We start from the raw sequence: 27,524 nt of genomic DNA on the forward strand, positions 1-27,524 counted from the left end.
CTTTGATTGCAGTGATAAGCTTGCCTGTGAACCAAAGATCAGGACAGACAGCCTTCTGACAGGATCCCGTAGAACCCTGTTCTTGACTTAAAATTATGTGCATCACATTGTAGCTAAGTATATTAATTTTGTTGCTCTTACCAGACTATAATAATCATGAAGAGAGGGACATTGTGAATCAATTTATTGGGCGATTGCCAACACTCAGCATTCTGCTTTGAAAATACTGGTGAATAAAATGTTTTCATGAATGGATGGATGAGTGGTTGATATTTTTTCTAGTTCCGTACATGTGAATATCTTATGTTAGAAAAAAGCAACATTTGCATGTCTATATACACATTTGCATATACACATATTTACCTGTTTGCAAGTATAAAGTGAGTTAAAAATATCTGCAGTACATAGAAGAGTGTCCTCCAAGTAGAATGTGATGAATAAATGTTTCTGTTGTTATAAGATTGTTGCATATCATCACAGGAAAAAAGATAGCTATAGGCCCATTTGCAAAGCAGATTCTCTCAGGATTAAAGAGAAACTTAGGCCGAAACGGGCGACCTCACGAAACGGAGGTCAGAAGATCGAGACCATCCTGGCTAACACAGTGAAACCCCGTCTCTACTAAAAAATACAAAAAACTAGCCGGGCGTGGTGGCGGGCGCCTGTAGTCCCAGCTACTCGGGAGGCTGAGGCAGGAGAATGGCATAAACCCGGGAGGTGGAGCTTGCAGTGAGCTGAGATCCGGCCACTGCACTCCAGCCTGGGCGACAGAGCAAGACTTCGTCTCAAAAAAAAAAAAAAAAAAAAAAAGAGAGAAACTTAAACTTTATCCCAGAAGTGATGATATTGTAGAAAGTGGCAAATTTCACTAAAATAAGTAGCAAATAGGCTCCTGTTACATACCTAAGAAATCAATACAGTTTGCATCGTACTTTGAATTTTACATCTTTAAACAAAAACTAGCTGCCTTAAAAAACGTCCTAACATGGCTGGACAAGTCACCTATCCTAATACTAAGAAAATTGACTTAGGAGAAACAAAATGGAAACATTGAACAAGTGGCAACCATGAGAAGCAAAAACTTCACATTCTTGAATTTATGAAATAACTGTTTGTTATGAGTTCTTATTTATACTAAAGTTTAATAGGTGGCTCACACCTGTAATCTCAGCACTTTGGGAGGCCGAGGCAGGCGAATCATGAGGTCAGGAGATGAAGACCATCCTGGCTAACACAGTGAAACCCCGTCCCTACTAAAAATACAAAAAAAGAAAAAAAAAAAAAAGAAAAAAAAAATTAGCCAGGTGTGGTGCGGGTGCCTGTAGCCCCAGCTACTTGGGAGGCTGAGGCAGGAGAATGGCGTAAACCCGGGAGGCAGAGCTTGCAGTGAGCCGAGATTGCGCCACTGCACCCTAGCCTGGGCGACAGAGCGAGACTCCGTCTCAAAAATAAATAAATAAATAAATAAATAAACAAACAAACAAAAAAAAAACACTGACATGTGAACTTTCAATGATTATCAGTGAAATGAGATGCTTAAGGAAAATATAATGAGTTTTTTGTCCTTCCAACTTTGGAGGAAATATCAAATATATTCAATAAAATTATGATGATAAGCACATATTAGTTTGGCTTAATGTCATTACTTGGCCAAAAAATAATAAAAAAGGGAAGAAAAAAGACTCTAACATAAATGTCTATCTTTAAAATATATATATGTACTTGTCTAAGAAGGTCAGAGACACAAAAGTCTTTTATCACTGGTATTTCATGTAGGAAAGAAATTTGGAAAGTACAATAGAAGGCCTGACATTTAAGATGGAATACTAAGAGCTTCCTTGATAACTTTGAGCCTCACAGTGCCCCAAAGGACAACTGACCAGCTCCCCTGCTCTCAAAAAACATGCCATCCACACAATAGAAAAGACTTCTCGCCCACACCTGGCTAGTTCTCCTATCACCTAGATGAGCTACTCTAGCTGGTCCCAAACCTAACTTCCCTGCCAGCCTGCAGAAATATTCAGACAAACCAATTACATCCTCTCATGGGAACCAGGAGTCACCCAACTGCTTCTTACTACAAAGCTTGCCACTCGCAACTTCTGCCTGTTCACTCTGCTCTGAATGCAAGCCCTTTTGGCCCTGCATGGTGTATAGTTATCTTCTCCTCCAGGCTAGGAGTTTATGTGACTAATAAACTGCTGTCAAAGTGATCTGTCCAGGGTCAAGTGTCATGAGTTTGGCCATCTCTAAAACCCTTGGATGGGACACAAGCCCTCATCAATGGGTGAGGAGGAGGCAAATAAAACCAAAAGATATTTTACGTTACTTTCATTATTTTAGTAGCTAACTTAATGTTGTTATTATTATACAGTGAAAAATAGAAATCGCCTCTCACTGCCTAACTTCCTTCACTCATTAATCAGCAGGTTTTTTAAGATTTTTATTATTGCCAAGTAATAAAGACATAAGCATTCTTATACATTGCATCAGTTTTCTCTTGTGGCATAACAAATTATCACAAACTTTGTGGCTTAAAATAGCCTTAGTATGTAGTTCTGCAGGTTAGAATCTACTGCATGATTGGATTCTCTGCTCAGGGTCTCACCAGGCTGAAATCAGTGCTGTGTTGACCAGGCCATGTTCCCATCTGAAGCTTAGGATCCTCTTTCAGGGTTACAGATTGTTAGCAGAGTTCATTCCCTTCAGGTCGTAGCACCAAAATCCTCATTGATCTGCTAGTTGTTGGCTGGGGACCACTCAGTCCTAGAGAACACTAGCAGTTCCTTGCCATGTGGTCCCTGTAGGCAGTGTGCAGAATGAATGTTTGCTTTTTTCAGGCTGGCCAGATCACAGCTCTTCGACTGCCTTTTCTTGCCATCATCCAGAACCATCTTTCTGCTTGTAAAGGGCTCATGTGATTAAATCAAGCCCAGCCAGGTAATTTCCCTACTTGAAGGTCATCTAAATTGTAACTTTAATTACATCTGTAAATCACTTCACAGTAGTGCCCAGATTAGTGTTTAATTGAAAGACTGTAAGAAATGTGTGAACACCAGGGATTAGGAATCTTGGAGGCCATGTGAAAACTCTACCTACCACATACATCAAATTGTGTGTACACACATGAGGTTTTCTCTGGTTTAATATTGAGATATGACCCCCTTTGGTCAAAATGTGCTTTTCACTTTTCGTAACTACAACCAATCCATCTTTCAGAAAAGCCATCTCAGTTTTCAATTGTAGATACTGTTTTCCCTACACTCTTACATTCTTTGGGTATTGTCAATGTTCTTAATTTGTGCCAGTCTTTTAGGTGAGATGGATTCACATAACTCATTCTGTTTAATATTTCATGAATGTGAGTGATTTTTAAGAATATAATCTTGGCTATTTCCTTTACCGTGAACTACTTTCGCCTACTTTGTCTTTTACCTATTTATTTGCCTATTTTCTTTGCCCGTATTATTATTCGTAAGAGCTCTGATATAATAAGGAAGTTGTTCCTTTATCTGCCATGATTATAACAGACATATAAAGATACAAATATGTGTTTAATTAGTACATAATTATATCAGCCTTTAACTTTTATGCCTTAAATAATTGGGAAATAATATTTACATAACGATTTTAAAATATTTGATGCTAATAAACAGTGAAAAATCCCTTAATATTTTAAATGTGTTCTGAGACTTAGATTTCTTTAAAAAATTGTTATTATAGCTGGGCGTGGTGGCTCACGCCTATAATCCCAGAACTTTGGGAGGCCGAGGCGGGCGGATCACGAGGTCATCAAGACCATCCTGGCTAACACAGTGAAACCCATCTCTACTAAAAATACAAAAAATTAACCAGGCATGGTGGTGGACGCCTGTAATCCCAGCTGCTCTGGAGGCTGAGGCGGGAGAATGGCGTGAACCCGAGAGGCAGAGCTTGCAGTGAGTCGAGATTGCGCCACTGCACTCCAGCCTGGGTGATAGAGTGAGACTCCATCTCAAAAAAAAAAAAAAAAATTGTTATTATAAATTATGATATCTATTAAAAGCTATTACATTTGCAATCAGACTAGCAGTCTACACTCTTGATCCTGCTCTTCCCTGGTCTAACCATAACACATTTCCTCTTCTATCACATTACATCAATTACTTATTCTAATGTTTATTAATATTGTCAGTATCCTCCATCTAAGTTATAAATTTTACAAAGGCATGGATTTTACTTTTATTCAGTAATGTATCCCAAGCACCTAGAACATGTGCCTGATACATATAAATTCTCAATAATTATAAATGAAGTGCACAAATAAGTAATAGCATGTCTCAAATATAATTTTTTAAATAGTAATAATATCTTTTGTGGTTTTCTTTAGGCAAATGGTTAGTGGGTACTTTTCTTCCCCCCAAACATATATAGTGCACAGATATATGTTTTAATTTTGGTAATTTCATAAAGACAAAAATAAGATACTAAGCTATGAAGTCAAATACCTGACTTGAAGTTGTAGTTCTACCAGGTGGTTACTTTGTGAGCTTATACACACTGAGTAACTTACTGAGCTTCATTCTCCCAACGAGCAAAATGAGGATATTGATATCCACCTTGACTTTATTCAAAGTTTTCTTAAAGTTCAAATGAACTAAAGTTTTTGAAAACATTTTGTAATGTGTTAAACATTCTATAAATATAGTACTACTAATGATGCATTTTACTTATGTAATAGCTACTCTAAATTATATAATATTGTGAGTCCTTCAAAATAATTATTGCATTTTATCTTTACATTGTCTCTATTATACACACTTTATAAGTTAGGAAATTGAGGCACAGATGGAGCCAAAGTTTAAAACTAACCAAAGCGACCCCACTGACCACATTACTAGCAACCTTTTATTGTTGCCACATTGTTGCCAATACTTTTTTGATTTGATTTTTGTCTTAATTTTCTCATTTCTTCCTAATTTTTCATTCACATTTTATTCTTTAGTAAATATCACATGATCTTTTTGCCTCTCATTTCTGAATAATTTACTGTCTCTTTTTTTCCTATCTGGTATTTTGCTTCAGTGTGCATCAAACTCTATTTTCCCTTGATTATCTTTTCTTTTTTTAGATGATGCTTTTTCTTTCTGCTCTCTTATGCTTATCTGCAGGGAAAAAAAAGTAATGAAAACTATGCATTCTATTTATGCACGTGTTGTCTTTTTCAGTAAAATTACTGTGTGAAAATTGCCATCAGTCATGTTGTTACAAGGAAAAATAAAGTAGAATAAGCATTTGATGTTTTAAACTTACCAACTCTCAATTTGTAACAAGCAAAGCATTTAATATATTGTGAGATATCCTGAGATACTGAGCAAGTACATTTATTCAGAGAAAACACTAAGTCCTTGCCTTAGTGAATTTAAAAAAAAGTATCTAACTTTTGCTTTGTAGTTGTGTTTGGACTCCATTTAATTTTCTTTTAATAGATTTACTGAGGGGCAAGGGGAATTTTTAAGTATGTTAGTCCCAATTATAGCATTGTCTTTGAATTTCTTCCTTCATTTCATCTTTAATAGGAGAATTATCAAACCACTGTTCAGGACCAATTATTGGCTTTTTCTTTGTTTGTTTATATTTTGTTTGTTTTGGTAAAATTTAGCACAATTAATGAGAGCTGGAAGTTCTTTTTAAATTGTCTGCTGGATTCCACTCTTGGATAACCATGAGATAAGGGTCTGAAAAATTTGTTTAAACCTCTTGTATGAATCATAGTTTTAGAGTTGAGATGGCCTAAGAAAGTCGTCTCAAAGTAGTTTCGGTAAAGCTGTGTGGGATTAAACAAGGAAATGAAGTTCCAATTAGGTTTTGACTTTTTGACCATATTTTGAAAGAAATTTGGGATACAGAGAAAATTAACCATGTTTTGTTTTAATCATCTTCAAGTGGTAGCAAAATCTACCAAGCACAGTGCAGTAAGTTCTATGTGCAATAATTCCAACATGCACAGCAAGAGACACCAGACACCCAAGAGTTTCCCAGCTGATAATTGTTGTGAAAAACTGAATTAGAGTTTGTTTTACAGTAATTATGAGCCTGGGGCGAAAGTCAGAATTCTTTTTTTGATTTGTTACTTCTATTAAGTAATTTTGTACATAGTGAAGACTGTCTTGACAAACAGAATTAGATTTTCTCCTTCTTTCCATTCATTTCCTTTTTCCTTTGTATGACTTTCTGTTCAATCTTAGGCAAAAAATACAAAATTAATTATTTTCTCTAGTACTTTTGGTACCATCTTCCCAAAAATTGAGCTCTATAACAATAATTACAATAAAAATAGATATTTCTGATAAAATTATAAGCCTGTGTGACTTCCTTTATCATGACATAATTATGAAAGCATATTTTAAAACTTTAAAATACCATTACAATAAACAGTTTGGTGCCATTATATATTTTAAAAATGAGATTGTACACCAAGAATTATAATTAAATGTTTTCTTCTAATCTGAAAAAATACAAGGAAGAAAAAAATTGCAGTTTCCCAAAATTGTAAATGATTATGTCCCAAGATGATAATAACTTTTAACAGTTAAGGATTCCTGTAAGTTTAATATCATTGGCAAATTTAAATCTCTGAGGAAATCAGTGTAAGTTTTTCTCACAGTTTCATCATTATCCTTAAACAAAGTATCATAGAAAAGCAGCATATTTTCATCTGATTATATCTAACACATATGAAAGGCTGTTTAAAATACTTTTGAATTAAAACTATACATACTCATGGTATTTGGAAATAGCTGTATTTAAAAGAGATTTTTAAACAATGATATATTGTGAGGCAATTTATTTGTTCCTGCTTTGATATATTGATTCATAGACTCAACAAACATTAGCACCAACTGTGAACCAGGTGTTATGTGCTATGGGATTTAGAGATAAACGAGTAACTTGTCTTCTCAATGGGTTCACAGTTTTTGAGTTTGATGGGGAAGTAGATATTTACATTAATTTTTTGACACATATGACTTATAAAGACTATGCCTTTTTTCTCTCTTTGAACTCACAAATATAATTTCCATGATAAAAGTGAGGTGTATTTTAATGAAATATTTGTGAATTTTATAAAAAATAATTATTTCTAAAATAAACAGCATCATATGCTTTCATTTGAAATAAAAAGTAAATTTTCAGAGTCTTTATCTTTATACTTATGAATAAAATATCAGTTAAATGTCTTTAAAAAATTCTGTACAGATTAATTTTGTACTGGAGATAGAAAAATACATGAAATAATACTGGGGAGGATAGTAGACTATAGGCACCTGCTCTCTCACTTAACACCCACACATGATATAAGCAATATTTTTCTATTTCAGTGAGATTGATTTACTTTTTTTTTTCTATATGTAATATTTTACACATTCCAGCTCATCCTGAGAAGAGTGCCCTACTCTTCAATATATTTTGAAAAAGGCCCATGGCACAAACAAGGTTAATAACACTTAAAGGAGTGTGGGGCTGCTAAAAAAAGTCGAAAGCTTTAAGAAGGTCATAAGACATGTTGATGAAAAAACATTTCTGGGCTAGGAAAGAAAAGTAATGAAGAAATATCATTTTAGGAAACAGCATATGCTAAAATATAGATGATCATAACTATTAAGGTGTCACAATTATAGTCTACTAGGGTTATTTCTTGTTCTTTTTAAAAATGTCCATTGTTATCCTTGGTTCACTGATAAGCTATACCAAATTTCAGCATAAAATGTCAAGTCATGTGTAAATTCTATTGTCATATTGATTGGAATTTCATCAAAGAAGCTTATTTAGAAAAAAAACCTTTTATGATATTGATCTTTCACATTCATGAAAGTGCTTTGTCTGGTATTTTGAGCATGAATTTTATATTGTTAAAAGCTTTATTGTTTTTCATATGCCTCTATCTTAATTGCAGATCAATTGGTAAGTTTCTATTTTATTCTCAACATTATAATTGCAAAATACTTTTTTAATTCAGAATTTCATTTTCTAATTGCTGATACTTGTTTACAGGAATGATATTTGAATGATGATCTTATCTTTGATAAAATTTGTTTTTTGTTAGTTTTAAGAATCTCATCAACATAGTTATTATCTTTAGTGTTTTTCTTTCTTTCCAACTCATACTTACATCCTTTTCTTTCTTTGATTCTTCTCTCTTTCCCTTTACCTCTATATTTCAACCCCTGTCTAATTTCTTATTACGCACTGGCTAGGACCTCCAGCGTAATGTTCGTTAGAGGCAGTGGTAGTAGGTATATTGTCTTTTCCTTGATGTTAAAAAGGTATATTTTATATTACATTGCTGATAGAGATTCTGGTAAAGAAGATCTTCTACTAGTAGTTTCCTGAGCAGTGATAAAAATTAATGGAGAATTTATCAAATTCTTTTCTTAAAACCATTGAAATTATACTGTGTTTTTTTCTTTCTCCTTCATTCTTTTAATCCAGAAGATTAATTTAAAAAAATTGTAATACTGAAACTTCCTTTCAATTTTGAGGGAAAACCTAACTAAGATTTTTCAATCTGTTTATAAATGTGATAGTAATTACAATTTTGATGAAAGTGAGAGTACTAATATTTTAGAATTTTACAAAGAAAAAAGATGTTTTCAGAAGCTATTAAAAAACTGAAGTTAAAAATATCACACATGTTGAATAAAAGCTAGTTGACACATATGATTAATACAGCTTATTTTTCTGCCTCTGCTACTTTCTTTATTTGTTAAGGATTTGACAGCAAGACTTGAAATAGCTTGTAAGTTGGGTTTCCTTCAATATCTTTCTATCATATTAGCTCTACACATGAGTTTACCAGAATTAGACATTTGGCCAGTGTTTCTTGACCTTAGATCTCTTGCCTTTTACCAATGCAGTGATTCACCAGCTTCAGTAGCTTCTGTTACGTGGAAATGTTCATTTCTAGCATTTTGGGAGGAAGTTGATTTAGGAGAATTAAGAGTTAATATGTATAAGGTGCTAGAGTGTGCAATTCACATACATAGTAAGTGCTCAGTATGTTATAATAATTATTGTTTTAATCATGGAGATGGATGTGACTTGTACCAAGGAAAATGGAAATTTCCTTTTCCCCTTTGCATTGGGGTTTATAATTGTCCTTGTACATATTTTATATTTTAGCTATGTATATTAAAGGGTTTGATTTGGGTTAATATTTCCCAAATCACTGTGTTCTGAAAAATGTCCATAGATTTTCTGGTGAAAAAAAAAAAAAAAAAGACAAAACAAAAAGAAATTATTTCGTTATCAACCCATTTTAGGAAACTATAGTTAAACACATTTCTTTACTGAAGAGATTCTCCAAACAATTAATGAATACTATAAAAGATCAAATGAGATGAGATGGTATATAAAACATGCTCCATTCTTGTTTAACTACTGAACTCATTTTCACGGAATACATATTTTCTAGTTAGTAAACATTGCTGGTTCTGATATGTAATGGCAAAAAATAGCATGATAATTACAAGACACTGTTCATTTAAAATAAAGGCCAAATTTTTAGTTGTTAATTGCATTCTTCTTTTTCACTAACTTTGGTTCACTTTTTTTTTTTTTTTTTTTTGAGACGAAGTCTTGCTCTGCCACCTGGGCTGGAGTGCAGTGGCCGGATCTCAGCTCACTGCAAGCTCTGCCTCCCGGGTTTACGCCATTCTCCTGCCTCAGCCTCCCGAGTAGCTGGGACTACAGGCGCCCGCCTCGTCGCCAGGCTAGTTTTTTGTATTTTTAAGTAGAGACAGGGTTTCACCGTATTAGCCAGGATGGTCTCGATCTCCTGACCTCGTGATCTGCCCGTCTCGGCCTCCCAAAGTGCTGGGATTACAGGCTTGAGCCAACGCGCCCGGCCCCCTGGTTCACTTTTAAAATAAATCACTGTACTTAAAAACTAACCACCTTCCCTAAAAACTTTTCAAGGCTAAATTAGACCTTTTAAGGAAATACAATGGAATTTCTTAAATCTATTTTAAAAAGCTTTCCAAAAAAGCTATCTAAGTATTTAAACTAAATTATAATGTGAATCAAATGAATGTACTAATTCAGTAGCTTGATTGAAACAGTCTAAAAATCAAGGATACCTTTAAATCGGTTATCTCTATCCAGTTTTATCTGGCATTCCAAATTTCAGACTTTCAGTTCATATTCTAAAAAATAAAAATACTAATACAACTTGAGGAAAGCATAGATAGTTGCTCTATTTCAACTTTCTGTTGGTAAACAAGCCCGATGCAGAGCAGACAGACTAGTTGCTGTTGAAAACGCTTCAGTTTGCTAGATTCCTGCCAGTGATGTTTAGGAAAAAATGTAGTTGTGCTTCTTTTTTGTTTTGTTTAATTTTGTTAAAACCCATATTATCTTTGGTTATTGAAGCTAAAATTAACATGCCATGATTCTTTACTGTGTTGGCATGCTGCGTATCTTCTTGAGCTGTACTGTTCAGTCCATTCTCCTAACAAAACTTAACAACTTTTGACTACTTTTTAGATAAATAAAAGCTTTAAATCGAAGAGTTAAGACATTGTCCCTGACCTGAAAGTAGGAATTAACACGTGGTGGACTTAGGCTCAGTTATAGACTCTACAGCCTTGCATATTGGATGGCTCAGGCACTTAGTGTTTCTAACCCCCTTATCTCTCACTTTCAACCACACTAGGATTCCTTTGTCATTACATGTGTGTACTTCTTGGAATACGGACTTACTTTGTTGGAACCTAGCATAGTAATCATATTGAGATATTCTTTTGAATAGGCCTTCACTCTGAATCATTCTCTTGGCAAAAGTGCTCGCTAATAAACAGAAAAAGAAGCCACCCTAGAGGTGAGAGGTGAAGCCAGCTGGACTTCCTGGGTAGAATGGGGACTTGGAGAACTTCTCTGTAGAGCTAGAGGATTGTAAATGCACCAGTCAGCAGTCCATAAAAATGGACCAATCAGCACTCTATAAAAAGGACCAATCAGCAGGACATGGGCGGGGCCAAATAAGGGAATAAAAGCCGGCCACCAGCGCCAGCACCAAACCTGTGGGGCGCGTTCCATCATGTGGAAGATTTGTTATTTCGCTCTTCATAATAAATCTTGCTGCTGCTCACTGTGCGGGTCTGTGCCACCTTTTTTTTTTTTTTTTTTTTTTGTGTGTGTGAGAGGTAGTATCTCTCTGTCGCCCAGGCTGGAGTGCAGTGGCACGATCTGGACTCACTGCAAGCTCTGCCTCCCAGGTTCACACCATTCTCCTGCCTCAGCCTCCCGAGTAGCTGGGACTACAGGCACCCGCCACCACTTCCGGCTAATTTTTTTTCTATTTTTTAGTAGAGATGGGGTTTCACCCTGTTAGCCAGGATGGTCTGATCCTGACCTCGTGATCCGCCCATCTTGGCCTTCCAAAGTGGTGGGATTACAGGCGTCAGCCATCGTGCGCAGCCTGGGTCCGCGTCATCTTTAAAAGCTCTAACACTCACCGCCAGGGTCTGTGGCCTCATTTCTGAAGTCAGCAAGACCATGAACCCACCGAGAGGAACAACTCTGGATGCACCACCTTTAAGAGCTGTAACACTCACCGCGAGGTCTGCGGCTTCATTCTTGAAGTCAAGCAGACCAAGAACCCACCAGAAGGAATAAATTCCAAACACAGAGGGACTTCCATTTGGTGGTTTAAAATTACAGCTGTATCTGTCAGATTGGGACATCCTAGGAGCCAGAAAGGAAGATATTATCAAAACAGACATTGAATTAGACAAACTATATTTACAAGACAGATTGTCTAGTATTCAGAGCTCTTGTCCTATGTATTTTCTCTTAATTCTATCAATTATTTTTATTCATAAATATGATATTTCATGTATTCAGGTTATGATATTTGATATATAGCAATTTAGAACTGTAATTTCTAATTCCAACACATGGAAAGATTACTCTTATTCACCTCTTTGGAATGTAAATGTGGATATCTGAATTTTTTTGGTCCACTAATATAAACAGCAGTGATGGTCATTCCTTCAAGTCAGAAGTTCTGAGAGTGTATGATTCGCCATGTTCTTTTCCAACTATGCATTGACAGTAGAAGCAATTTTTGAGAAGATTCCTAGTTCGACCTGGCTCATGTAGTTATTATAATCGTCCATGCTGTCTGTTTAACTTATGGGATGTAAAACATAAGTGAGAAATTTTTAAAAGTTATTATTTAATGTCACTGAGGTTTTAAAATAGATAATCTAGCTGCTGCTTCTAGTCTGCTTTTACTAGGTTAATACAGCTACAATTTTTTTCCCAATATTTGTTTATTCTAATGTTTTAGATGTCTCTTCAGTACAGATCATAAAGTTAGGGCTAAAAAAAAAAAAAAAAAAAAAAAAAAAAAAACCCAGTCTGACAACTTTTGTATACAACTTGATACTAATATTTAATGTCATTATAGATATAGTAAAAGATATACTATTAGAATATGCTTTTTCTGAAAAAACTATTCTGTTTTTGGTTCTTTACTCTTTTGACTTTAGATTAAACTACACACACACCCACACACACACCCCTCAGTCAATAGTCTCCTCTAATATTTAAGTATACAATCATTCTTTTTAATTTATTTTGTGTTTGTTGTATTTGTAAAAATGCATCATCAAATGATCAAATGGTATGTTATTTACAATTATTTACAATTTTATCCTACTTAGAGTAACAGAAAGACATTAAAATACAAGCAGTGTTTTCTCTACATTTATATTCTATTACATACTACACATAAACCACACACACACAGACACACACAGCCATAAGACATTCTTCCACTTATTTTGAGTTCATGTTGATTATGTACATTTTTATTCCTTTTTGTCCTAACTTTTTTGTCTCTTTTGATTCCTATCTGGAATCATTTTTGTTCTGCCTTAGGAACTCTCTCTATAATTTATTTTAGTATGAGTACTCTCTTGTCATTTTTCAAGTATAGGGATGTGTGTGGGGTGTGTGTATGTGTATGTGTGTGTATGAAAATGACTTAAATTTTACTTCCTTCTGAATAATTTTTTTTCTAGTGTTAGCAATAATTTCCCTTCAGGAAATTAATAATCCCTCCTAGTATTCCTGACATCCAATTTGTTAAGAAGTCATTTGTCAGTCAGTTTCTTTGATGATAATTTGTACTTTTCTCTGATTGCTTTTAAAAATTTCCTTTCTCTCTGATTTAACTATGATATGTCTGTGTTTATATTACTTTAATTTTTCTCCTTGGAATTATTTTGATTTCTTCAATCTGCGTGTTGCTGTCTATTTTGAATACTATCTCACCCAATATTGCCTCTGCTCCATTTTCCCTTTCTGTGGCTCTGGGACTCCAGTTATACCAAAATTTGGCCTTATCATGTTCTCTATGTCACTCATATTCTCTTCATTCTCTTTTACGATTTTGGAATATTTTGCCCCATCGTATAGAGTTATTTGGGCCATAGTTTCTGCATTATTCTCTTTTTTTGCTACAAGAATTTATTAAAGTCATCTTTTTTAGTTTTATTATTTTTTATATAATTTTATTGTATTATATCCAAGTTACTTTTGTAGTTTCTAATTACCTGACAAATTATTTGGTCAGCTTTAATTTCTAGTTGTACCTTCTGCATCCAATAATTCCAATATATCCAGGCATGTAATCTATTTCTGTTTATATTCTATCTAATGACTTTCATTCATTGTTTCTTTTTTTTTTTTTTTTTTTTTTTTTCAGAGTCTCACTCTATCGCTCACGCCTGGCTAATTTTTTTTTTGTATTTTTAGTAGAGACAAGGTTTCACTATTTTAGCCAGGATGGTCTCTATCTCCTGACCTCGTGGTCCAACTGCCTCAGCCTCCCAAAGTGTTGGGATTACAGGTGTGAACCCCCATGCCTGGCCCCTTCATTGTTTCTTATATTCCACTACCTCTTTCTTTATCACTGCATTATGGAAAAAGGAATTGTACATGTAATACAAAGCCTCAGATGATGGTATTGTCTTCTAGAGAGGATTTTTGTTTACTTCTTCAGAGCAATTCCATGACAGTCAGTGGAATACCTTCTTAATCTACATCCAATGCTTTCAGTTCTCTACAAAACCAAGACTATAGGAAGCCAAGCCCCAAGTTCTTTCAAAGGCTATTTCATCTCCTTTGACTCATCATTTGGGTTTTTCCTTTGAGAATCCCAACTTTATTCAAAGTTGTTTAACGGGTACTTGACTTTGTATTGTCCCTTTGTAATCTGATGCCTTTAAAGTCAGTTTAGTTTTAAAGTCTTTTTTTGTTGTTTGTTTGATTTTCTTTCAGTCAGCAGATATTTTCAGGGCAAAAGCAATTCCGATGTTAATGTTATTTTTCTGAATTCTACTCTGATGTACTAAGTTTGTTTTACTGATGCCTCAGTATCTTGTTAATGGTTTTGTGCTTTTGAGATGATTATAAATATATTTTGTTTAGATACTTTAGCTCTATTCAGCAAGACATTTGTCCCAAATTACCAATTATCATTAGCAAATATCTTTGTGAGTTTTTATTCATAATATTCTATTACCTTTTTCAATCTAGTGAAGTCCAGCTTAGCTGTATTGAATATTTTGAAAATATCAGTGAAGGTGACATTCACTTATCACAGCAAGATGTTTATTATGCAAGAGCGGTGAAAATTATTGAGAGGATTTTGTGAGGATATCAAGAGATAAAGTGAATAATTTAAAGGTCTTTCTGATTTTTCTCTTGTAGAGATGAACTGTATATTGGATGCATTGGATAATCATGACTTTAAATGTACTAGGAAAGGTAGTTTTAAGTATTCAGCAAATTCACAGCATTTTCTCCCCACTGTGTTTCCATGAATCACTATTAATTTCTTTCTTTCTTTCATGTCTCAACCTATGTTCCTTAAAGTTTAGGGAAAAACCTGAAAATGTGTTTCTCCTCACATAAATATTTGAGAAGTATATTTTAAACCAAATACATGTCAAACTCAGAACCTTGTATCACAAGATTCTGTAATTTTGAAATACTTTTATCCACTGAAATTTGTTGATTCTATATTTTGAGTACATTTTAGATTATGAGTATAAAAAGGAAATTTAAGTATGGAGTGATACTGTAGCCTACATTATTTTAAAGATAGGTTCTTTTTGTGAAGGCTTCCTTGTATACATTAAGTTTGTTATATTTATAATTCCAAGTATAGTTTTTATTCTATTAGGAAGAAGTTATAGTGGCAGTATGAAAATAAAATTAGTTTACTATTATCGATATGGTTTAATTCTAAAATTATGGTTGAAAATGCTTCAAGAGAGCAGAACAGGGTTGATAGAGACAGAACTTCATGCTTATAAAACTTATAATAAACTTTCAGACCCTGATTGTAATTTTTCAAAAATATAACTGATCTGGAGCTTTTGTAGAAATGTAATCTGTCAGTTTTTAATCTGTCTCATACTCCCAGTCTTTTCTTCAGAATTGACAGATCTTTTCTGATTAATGTGCAGAACAGAGAGTTAAAATTCAAGCAATCTATATTTTAAGACTGTATTGGAAGCTTGATGAATAAAAATGACAATGGAAAACAGAACCTAAACTTTTTCATTTCTCCTCTAGGAGAAAAAAAAATGTAAAATTAAGATTGCATTTAGGAAAAAAAATTGGACATATATGGAATTATAAAAGTTGAGAAAGGATGCTACCCTGTAAATGTTGCCCCTAGAATTGTTCAGTATCCAAATGCACACCATATATAGCGATTGTGGTCATGGGAAACATGGCTTAAAATTCCTACAAAAAATTAATCATTCTTATTAAAATTTAATCTTTTATAGTAATTGCCTTGGTAGACTTAGCACTTAATATAATGTAAAAAAAATAGTCTTACAAAAAGAATTTCTCAGTAGAAATTCCTTTAAGAATCAGTTGGTAGAGGGTGGGGCCAAAATGGCTGACTAGAAGCAGTGGTGTTCGGAGGCTCCCATCGAAAAAACCCACAGTAATCACGTGAATCCTTCACTGGCAACCAGGGTATCCAGGTTCTCTCATCAAAATGGACTAGAAGACTGGCATGACCCATGGAAAGAAGGACAAACAGTGTAGTGTGGTGGCCCACCTGAGAATCATACGGGGTAAGGGAACCCCCTCCCCTAAGTCAAGGGACGCAGTGAGTGAGTGTGCCATACAGCTGGGGAAACTGTACTTTTTCCACGAAACTGTGCAACCCATGGATAGGAAGATCCCACGTGCGAACCCATGCCACTGGGGCCTAGAGTCCCAAACCCAGAATGTGTAGATTCTTACAGCTCCTCTGTGAGAATCTGCTTAAGCCTACTGAACCTCTTGGGGGAGGGGTGACCAGCATGGTGGCTGTGGCTGCCTGCTGTCTAAGCTCTTTGAGCTCCTTGGGGGAGGGACAGCAGTCAGCACTGGAACTTGCAACTGCCTAACACACTAAGCTCCTGGGGCAGGGGAAGAGTGGCACCCATCTGTATAGCTCCAGGCTGCACTTTTACCTGCTGGAGCCAAGGAGGTTGGACGGCTTGGTCCCAAGACTTGTCCCACAGCCCAACACACCTGCTGTAGTAGTCTGCAACCAGAGTAACTCTTCAGGCCTGACCCTGACCTATCTTTTCTCATTGGGCAGGGCTTCCCTATAGGAACTCCAATAACTCCAGCCAGAGACTCAGGGATAGAATCCGGATCTCCCTGGACCTAAGCCCCTAGGAAGGAGGGGTGGCCACGGTCTCTGTGGACCAGCAGACTTAGCATCTCCTCATGGTAGTTCTGAGGAATCCAGGCAGCCCAGATATGTGGGTTTCCACCCCATGAAGCATGCTCCCTCTGCCAAGGGACAAAGTGCTTCATTCAATGGGTCCTGTTCCCCATGCCACCCAACTGGGTGAGACCCTCCAACAGGGGTTGTCAGACACCCTATTATGCAGTGATCCTACTGACATCAGATTGGTGCCCCTCAAGGCCAGAGGTCCCAGAAGGAGGAGCTGGCACCCATCTTTGCTGTTCTCCAGACTCCTTCAATGACATCTCCAGACATGGGAGCAAATCAGATTAATAAGGTCTGAAGTGAACCGCCAGCAACCTACAGCAGCCCTACAGAGAGATACTTGATTATTGAAAGTATCAACAACAGCATCATCAACAACAAAAAGCCCCCAAAAAACCTCACCCAAGGGTCAGTGTCCTCAAAGATAGAAACTTGACAAACTAGTGAAGATGACAAAGAATCAATGAAAAAATGCTGAAAACCCAAAAGATCAGAATGCCTCTTCTCCTCCAAATGATTGCAACATCTCTCCATCAAGGGTACAGAACTGGACAGGAGATCCGATGGACTAATTGACAGAAGTAGGCTTCAGAAGATGAGTAAAAGTAAAAACTATGAAAAGGAAAGAAAAAAGAAAAAGAAGAAACAAAAGTAAAAACTTACCTCAGAAGTAAAAACCATGCTGAGCTAAAGAAGCATGTTCTAACCCAATGCAAAGAGGATAATAACACTGATAAAAAGTTAGAGGAATTGCTAACTAGAATAACTAGTTTAGAGAGGAACATAAATGACCTGATGAAGCTGAAAAACACAGCACAAGAACTTCATGAAGCAAAACAAGTATCAACAGCCGAATTGACCAAACAGAAAAAAGAATATCAGAGTTTGAAGACCACCTTGCTGAAATAAGGCATGCAGACAAGAATAGAGAAAAGAGAATGAAAAAGAATGAACAAAACCTCCAAGAAACATGAGACTTCATAAAAAGGCCAAACCTATGATTGATTGGAGTACCAAAAGGAGATGAGGGAAATGGAAACAAGCTGGAAAATACACTTCAGGATATTATCCAGGAGAACTTCCCCAATCTAGCAAGATAGGCCAATATGCAAATTCAGGAAATACAGGGAACACCATTAAGATACTCCACGAGAAGATCAACCCCAAAACACATAATCATCTGATTCTCCAAAGTTGAAATGAAGGAAAAATGTTAAGAGCAGCCAGAGAGAAAGACCAGGTCACCTACAAATGGAAGCCCATCAGACCAACAGTGGACGTCACAGCAGAAACTCTACAAGCCAGAAGAGATTGGGGCCCAATATTCAACATTCTTAAAGAAAAGAATTTTCAACCCAGAATTTCATAGCCAGCCAAACTAAACTTCATAAGTGAAGGAGAAATAAAATCCTCTCATGACAAGCAAATGTTGAGGAATTCTGTTACCACCAGGCCTGCCCTACAAGAGTTCTTGAAAGAAGCACTAAATATGGAAAGGAAAAACCGGTACTAACCACCACAAAAACATATATAATTAGATCTTCTTTACATGTTGGAAGATTTCAAAAATAAAGTCATCAGGTACTGAGTTTCCTTTGATGGGAGACTTTTCATTACTAATTCATTCTCTTTAGTCATTATTGATTTATTCAGATTTTGTCTTTTCTCATCATTAAGTCTCGGCCACTTGTATGTGTTTAGGAATGTATCCATTTTTTCTAGGTTATCTAATTTATCAATGTATAATTGTTCATAGTAGTTTCATAATCCTTTGTATTTCTGTGTTATGAGTGGTGGTATCTCCTCTATCATTTTAGATTTTATTTATTTGAGTCTTCTCTTTTTTTCTTAGTTAGTCAGCTACAGCTTTTCAACTGTGTTTATCTTTTCAAAAACCGATCTCATAGTTTCATTGATTTCTTTCTGTTGTTTTTCTAGTCTCTATTTCACTCCTTTTGTTCAGATCTTTACTATTTCTTTCTTTCTACTAATTTTGGGTTTAGTTTGTACTTCTTTTTCCAGTTTCTTGAGGGATAACCATTAGGTTATTTATTTGAGATGTTTCTTTCTTTTATGTAGGCATTTATTGCTATAGGCTTTCCTGAAATAACTGCCTTCGCTGTATCCCATAAGTTTGGGTATGTTTAGTTTCCCATTTAATTTCTTATTTGACTCTTTGGGCGATTGGAGAATGTTGTTTAATTTCCATGTATTTGTGAATTTTAAAAAATTTGTCCAGTTACTGATTTTTAGTTTCATCCCATTGTGATCAGAAAAGATATTTGATATAATTTTGATCTTTTTAGATTTGTTAAGACATGTTTTGTGGCCTAATATATGGTCTATTCTGGAGAATGTGCTGTGTACACTTGTGAAGAATGTGTACAGTACTGCTGTTGGAAGAAATGTTCTATATATGTCTGTTAGGTCTATTTTGTCTAAAATGTAGTGTATCTCCAATGTTTCCTTATTGATTTTCTTTCTGCGTGATCTGTCCATTGCTGAAATGAAGTATTGAAGTTTCTTGTTTTATTGTACTGCCATCTGTTTCTCCCTACAGATCTATTAATATTTACTTTAAGTATTTAACTGCTCCAATGTCAGGTGCATATATATATATATATTATTTTGTATTGCATATATATATTATATTTTGTGTTGTATGTTTGTATTCCATTTACATGGAATATCCTTTTCTATTTCTTCTTTTTGTGAGGCAGAGTCTCACTCTGTCACCCAGGCTGGAGTGCAGTGGCGTGATCTCAGCTCACTGAAACCTCTACCTTCTGGGTTCAAGCGATTCTCCTGCCTCAGTTTCCTGGGTAGCTGAGATTAGAGGTTCACATCACTATGCCAGGCTAATTGTTTTTTAAATTTATTTTCCATTGTTAAGTATTACATGATTGTATGAAAATTCTGACAGTTAAAGACTTATTATTGCCATTTTGTTGATTGATTTCTGGTTGTTTTATAGATATTTATTTTTTCCCCTCTCTTGTTGTCTTCCATTTCTACTGATGGCTTTCTCTAGTGGTGCTTTGAATCTTTGTGTTTCAATATTTTTAAACATCTTTGGTGTGTCTGTGGATTTTTGCTTTGTGGTTACCATAAAGCTTACATAAAACATTTTAGTTATAATGAGCTGATAACAACATAACTTTGAATGCATTAAAAACAACACTTTCACTCCATTCCACCCCCATATTTTATATTTTGATGTCACAGTTTACATCTTTTTATACACTGTATTTCTTTTTTTTTTTTTTTTTTTTGAGACGGAGTCTCACTCTGTCGCCCAGGCTGGAGTGCAGTGGCCAGATCTCGGCTCACTGCAACCTCCGCCTCCCGAGTTTACGTCATTCTCCTGCCTCAGCCTCCCGAGTAGCTGGGACTACAGGCGCCCGTCACCTCGCCCGGCTAGTTTTTTTTTTTTTTGTATTTTTTTAGTAGAGATGGGGTTTCACCGTGTTAGCCAGGATGGTCTCGATCTCCTGACCTCGTGATCCGCCCATCTTGGCCTCCCAAAGTGCTGGGATTACAGGCTTGAGCCACCGCGCCTGGCATATACAGTGTATTTCTTAACAAATTATTATAGCCATTATTATTTTACATAGTTTTATCTTTTAACCTTGATACTCATCATACTATTTAATATCCAGTCAATGAGAAATATTATTTCATCACACCAAAGCTTAGAGTAACATTCATAAACAATTCTTAGTCCTTTGGCGAAGAAATACACAAAGTTCATCTTCAACAAATACTTAAATGTCTTATCCTCACAGCATGCCACTCTTCTAATTACTGGGCATAGACTAGAAAGCAAAAACTGACAAAATACCTACCATTGAAACTGAATTTTAGTTGCAAACACAGACAACAAGTTGTAGGCATGCTTTCTCCAATGTCTTTCCTCCTTTCACGAACAGGAGGTAAGAGGATTCTGAGGCTGTAGGTCACAGTGGAATGACAAATGGATTCCACAAGAAGGAATATAGTCTTTCAATTAATATACGGATGAAACCTACCTGCCAACAGGAGGTGCCCATCATGGATAGTATATAAAGAAGAAATAAATTTCTATTGCTTTAGAACCACTAAATTCAGTGTGCATTTGTTTTAGCAAGCTAGTGATGCATTTTATCTTTCTCCAATATCGATATTCCAATATAAACTTAGATAAAAATTTGACATCTTTTTTTACTTCCAATGAGAGAGTTCATATTAGTTCTTTGTCTTGCTAGTTTGAATACTTCTAATCCTATAAATATAGAGCTACATAAAGGAAAAACTGTCAAAATTTCTACATTTCAATTTCTCTTGTGTATCACTTTCATTCATACTCTTAAGGGAGATACTTAATGTTCTACTCTTCACCACTGACTGAAAAGGGATTCTCTCACTTGATTTCCACTCTAACAGAATATTGTTAACAAAAGGACATTTTTAGACTCAATTTAATGATTTCTTGTAAACAATTAAATGGAAAATAATTGAAAGATTGAAGCAGCAAATGTTATGTTCTGAGAAGCAGATCAACTTACTGAGAAACAACTTTACTGTATCTTCAGTAGTTATAAATATTGGGCAACTTTCTTAACTTTACTTCTTATTTTTTTTTCCTTTTTATAGTGAAGTTTTAAGTACAGATTAGTGATTTTCAACTTTATTTTTATGCCTTATTTTGCATGTAAATATTATATATATATAAGCCATGTACATATCTGTCAGAATATGTCTCAATACATTTATATTTCTTATGCATCTGGAGAGTACAAATGTTCTATGTCTGTTTTTGAATATTGGGGATCACATAGGGCAGAAGTTGGTGAAAGATAAAGTGATATGTATTTTATAACCCTGCTGACTTTCTCTTTTCCTGAAATGTTTAAACTCCCTCCACGACTAAATTATAATCCTGAAAAAGAGAACATGTTAAAATGCATTGTATTTGTAAAATCTTAATCTTGCACGGAGAAAAATTCTGAAGGTAAGTGGAAATGCATCAGAATTCTGTCCTTCATCTATTTGCACTAGGGATTTAACAATTACAGCAACATAGGTTAGGGATTCATACATCTTCCTACAGACTTTCGTTTCTTTTTCTACCTTTCATGAATTACTCCCTTTGTTTTCTTCTGGCCTACATACTTTTTAGGGCTTTGGTAAGTACTGAATTTCCCTTTGGTACTTAAAATTTCAGCAACTTGAATTCTCAAAAGCACAGTCTTGGCTTTATAAATTCTGTCAGGATGGTGCAATTATCAGAACTGTTTACTAACACTTTCATTAAGAACAGATGACTCAGAAGTACAGATGTAAAAACATTTTCTCCAACTTTATATCATGGAAAAAATGGATTTATGTGATGGGTTCCAAAACTGAGTTCAGACAACGCTCCTTTGAGGTGAGTTTGGAATATCACCATGGAATCTGCGGGCTTCTCCTAACAAAAGAGTTTTCTAAGTTATCCGAAAGTAACTCGGTCCTTCACTTTTCTAGGAGAAAGGATTCCCGTACCTTCTGTCTCCAAAATTCTTTTCTTAAACAGGTTATAGTAGAGTAATTATATCAGAAAAGACTCTCCCACAAAAATCAATGTTGTAAACATTTTTACAAAAGTCCTCTAAAGGGTATACTAATAAGCCTCCTCCACTTTACAGATGTTAACAATCTAAATTCATATTTAAGTACAGTAAATAAAATGTAGCCCCAAATTGAGGTTTTTGTACTGATATGGTGACACAATGTTAAACCATTTCAATGAGAATTACATAATCCCATCTTTAAGTCATCAAAGCAATCAAGGTAATGACAAAAATAATGCATATTGCTTACAATCTAATAATATGTAATAGAAAAATGATAATTATTTTTCTCATAAAAATTCAAAGTAGGTGATGATTTTTTCTCAACCATTGTCTATTTATGTAACTACTATGTAGTTTGAATTATTAGCATATTATTTAGTAGATGTTTGTGAACCCGGACATTCATTGGACTCTCATAAATTCGAAAGTCACTTATAATAGGGAAGCTGTATGCAAATAATTTATGTTTTTTAATATCAATTAAATATCAGAATTTGTTTTAGTGTTTCTTATAAGAATAATTTATTATTTAGCATAATTGTTTTAGGATAGAGTATGAAGAAAAGAAAACACTCATCTGGAAATACATAACAGAATTATGCTTCTTCCCTGGTCTTTTTACAACCAAGCCCTAACATGGTAAAGTCTGGTGTAATGATTAGCATCTCAGAAGAGATTTAAATCTCAACTTTATGTTTATCCTCATTATCTTTGAATTCTACTAGTATTTGGGGACATGCTCTGTAATGAGCATGAGCATGTTTTACTCAAAGGAGTATACATCTTCTCTTCTTTCTAGAGGATTTGAAATTGTTCTTATCAATTGGGGCTCAGGGATTCTTCCTTTAAGTCCTCCCTCCGCCATGCAAAAAATAGAGGAATGTACTACTTCAATGATTTAAACTATTTGCAGAGAAAAGGGCAGAAAACTCATGGTCCTGAGGTTGTTGGGAATTACTGTAACTTACCTGAATGACTTTTCTATTCTTTATTGTTTCCTTTGCTTTTCCCTAACTTCTACTCTCTTTTCTTCTGTTTCTATGTTTGTAGCATGAATAAAAAGCACGTATCTTTCTTTTTTCTCTGTCTGGACATTTCTTATCTTTAATGTTTTGTGTGTTTTGAATGATCTAGCTTCCCTGAATGACTGTAACCCCCACAAAGGCAGAGAGCACACAAACCTATGTAGCTTATAGCATGTGGTAGAAACTCAATAGATGCGTTCAATGAGTTATTGAGGTGGGCAGTTATCAAGTTGTAATTACAAATTATACCTGGGTAAGAATTTGGTTCCCTCTTGTTACACATATCTGACATTACATCCAGGGTTTTAGTTCATTTGGATTAGAATGTGTTCCCATCTTTCCGATGCTATTTTATCATAAAAATTTCTCAGGGAATTGTTTAGACATTTAGGTAAAATTTGTGACATTGACTGTATTAAACAGGCACTTGAGGACAAAAGGTGTGAAATCCAATGTAAGTGCTCAGTATTGATGAGGAAATTGAAAAAAGGGTAGGAGTAGGTACCAAGAGAAAAGAACATTGCTCCAACAGAGCAAGAAAAGCAAAAAGCATCAAACTAAACACACCTACTTCTCACTTCTTCACTAAACTGCCACAGGTCTTCCGGAAAATCTGGATAAATGATTTGGGTATTCTATGATTCATTAGAATCTAAAGTGGCAATTAAAATAATTCGTCAGCTATTTTCCAGGGTCATTTATAGATCCTAGAAAATCTGTTAAAACTTCTACATATGAGTTTTATGTATTCCTCTTCCAAAATACAACACTTTCCATTCTAGTAGTATGATATTTTTAGCATATTGATGAACTTTTCTGCGTCTCAGCTGTAAAATGAGTTAATATATTTAATAATATGAAGTATCTTGAGAAGTTATTATAATGAGTAAGTTAGATAATAATTTAAAGTACCTGAACATGGGTATACTAGGAATCAGATAAATGTCAGTTGTTATTATGATTAATATTAATTTCATCAACATTATATTTGTTAAAAGGTTAAATATATTATAACCATAAATTAAAGAAAAAATTTGAGTTTATATGGCCTAAATGGTAGGTTAATACAGTATAAATGATTTGTCTAGTGGGGTGGCTGAGTCATTAAGAATATGAAGAACATAGTTCAAGGTCAAGGTCAAGGGACATATTGAGAAGAGAGAGAATACAATTGAAATTATTAAAGACATCCTTGTGCTATTTTATAACTGAGCCCTGCCTGACCTTACCATCAGGACAAGGCTCTGGAATATACCCACTAACTATCATGCTAGCAAAATGTACAATGGAGGTAGATCATTCAAGGCAAATAACTTAATATTTTTATTGAAACTTTTCAAAAGCTTGAGGTATGAAGTCTGTGTTGACTGTCATTCCAGTTTCTTGCTAAGTAGGCCTATACAAACAGTAGATATTGTGAACATCACAATATTTTGAAAAGGAAATGGAATGAGTGAATCAGAAAACATATTTGGGAGGCAAAGTATGGGGAATACAGCACAATTACGATGAAATGTATTTTTAATTTCAAAATAGTTGTAGAGGGTGAAAAAGCTCCCAGAGACGTGGGAAGCTACTTTGAAAAGCACAGGTTTGAAAAGAAATTTGTGTGAATATCAGGGCAAAAAAAATCTTTAATACCATGTCAAATAGTGAGAAGAATTGACTGGGTAATATACAACCAATTAAGGAGATACAAGAAATGAAATATTCAGTGACATATACTAGACAGTGATCATGAAGTTATCTCGTCTCAAATTTAGAGTAGTTATATTCCAGAATAATTGCTAATCTATAAGACTGCCTTTGGGATTTATCATCTGTCAGTCAGAGTATTGACATAACTTTCTTCAGAAAACTTAATCTAAACTTGAGGGGGGGAAAGGGTATTGAATTTTCTGACAAATAAGTGATGATTTACATTGATTTAAGGCTCTCTAGTTCATTATAGAATGATTGTGCTCAGGGAATAAAAGAAGGCAAACATGAACAAATTCAGGCATTAACTATAGTAAAATAAATACAATGCTCTTGGTATCTATGTTGTCTTTAAAAATGAGAGTTTCTTCTTTTCTGTCTATTCCTGTAAAAGCAGATCCTCTACACATTTGAAACCCCATTGTCATGGCTTAATTCTTCCATTATTAACCTTCCATTATTTAACCTTCAAAAATGTGTGTACTGTCATTTCTAAAACGAGTATTAGAATGTCTAACCCAGAGGGGTACAATGGGAATTAAATGCTGTAATTTGCTTCAAGATCTTCTTAAATAGCATGTTCTTCCAGTACTTAATTTCTAATCTTTTCATCATGAACTTATACAATTATGTATATACTATATATATAATTAAATGTATAGGTGCAAGTTGCTTGATAAATCTTATTTTGTTGAGGTTCAGATTTTTGTCTTTTATTTATCTGTTATGACATAGAAGGCTTGTTAGTTTGTTATCTAATTTATTCTGTAAGGGAATCTGGTACTATTTTGTTTACACTGTTTATTCAGCAGATTATTCAAAATTTTACTGAGTGCTGTTAGGGAAAAAAGTATACAGATTTCGAAAATTAGGCTAAAAGATCAATTGGGTATTTTTTCACGTCCTAAGGAGACAAGCCCATTTAAGGATTACCTAAAGGGATATACTTTGCTCTCATTATTCTGTATTGTTGAGTAAAGGTACATTTGGCAAAATTATATTTTAACATGGAGACTTTTGTGTATAATGATGCTAGTACTTTCTGTACAGTAGAAAAGATAACTACAAAGGTTTCATTTTATTGCCCCAGAGGACAGTAACCAGTTTTCCATTTTTCTTTTTAATCTCACCTGGTAATTTTGTTGAAAAATGTATTTGTAAATTGCCTATAAATATCTAGATTTTCAAATACTTTTTGAACCAGGATAAACATTTTATTGCTTCACTTATTAATTAGTGAAATGAATAAAATATTTGATATAGATTTTGCTTAATTTTATGAAAGTCATCAGTGTTTAACTTTTTGAAAGTTGTACTTTTCCAGTGCTGTGGGCTCAAAATTGGGGTAGGTATAGGTGTTTTGTGAGCTGATATCACCATATATGAATGATTGTAGACTATTATTCTACTAGGATTAAAACCATCAAGGAGTTCAGCATTTCTACAGGCATTTTCTTTAAATATCACTTACAATAATAGCAAAGAAGGGTTAATTAATTGAACTGTATTGTATTTCTTCTGTCCCAGCTTCTCTGCCTGATCTTTTCATGCTATTTAAAAATCATCTACACATAGGTTCAATATTAAGTCATTTTTTGTGACTTTCAGGAAGATTGATAAAATCTTGTAATAACACATTTGCATTGATAAAACATAGAAGAGTTTATTTTCCTTATAAAATGTAATGTCATTTTGATTTACTTTCCACAAGGTACATTAATATTTATCCTTAGGGGAAAAAAAAAAACATATTTTTAACTCAGAGAATTCTAGTACTCAACCAGAAGCAATTATTTCTGATTAACTACTTTCCCATACTTTGACTTCCATAACTAAGTGTATTACTTACATTCACATTCAAAGATTATTGAGTTTTCTCCATTTGTAAAAATTATGTTTTCTAAAAAAGAGTTAACCACTTTTATAATACTATTGAGATATTTAACCCCTTGGGCTATTAAACTCCATTGTACAGTAAATAAAATACTTTGGATAGAAAAATGGCTAAATCAGTTAATTTCCCAATGTCCCTTTCAGAGTTGGTAATGTCATCCATTAAGTCAGCCACTGCAATATAACACAAGTGCTCATCTTAACTCTATTTTCTGAATTGTTTATCGATAAAACAGTTATTTGAGATCATTTTAAATATACCTTCTAATCCCTCCATATTAAATAAAAGCATCAAATAAACATTATTATATTTAACATAGATCTAAAATACAGACCCAGTAAAACTGTTCTTAGTTTCCTAATAAATGGAGACCTCTAAAGGACTTATTTTCTATGTCTATAAATTCACAGATGTGATGGATTGCCTTTGTTTATAATAAGCATAATTTAATAGCTCTAATTATATGTTTGCAGTTGTAACTGAGAGATATTTAAATTGGGATGAGAGAAAAAGGGGCAAGA

This window comes from Rhinopithecus roxellana, chromosome 5 (genome assembly GCF_007565055.1).
Source record: "Rhinopithecus roxellana isolate Shanxi Qingling chromosome 5, ASM756505v1, whole genome shotgun sequence".
Taxonomy (NCBI): domain Eukaryota; kingdom Metazoa; phylum Chordata; class Mammalia; order Primates; family Cercopithecidae; genus Rhinopithecus; species Rhinopithecus roxellana.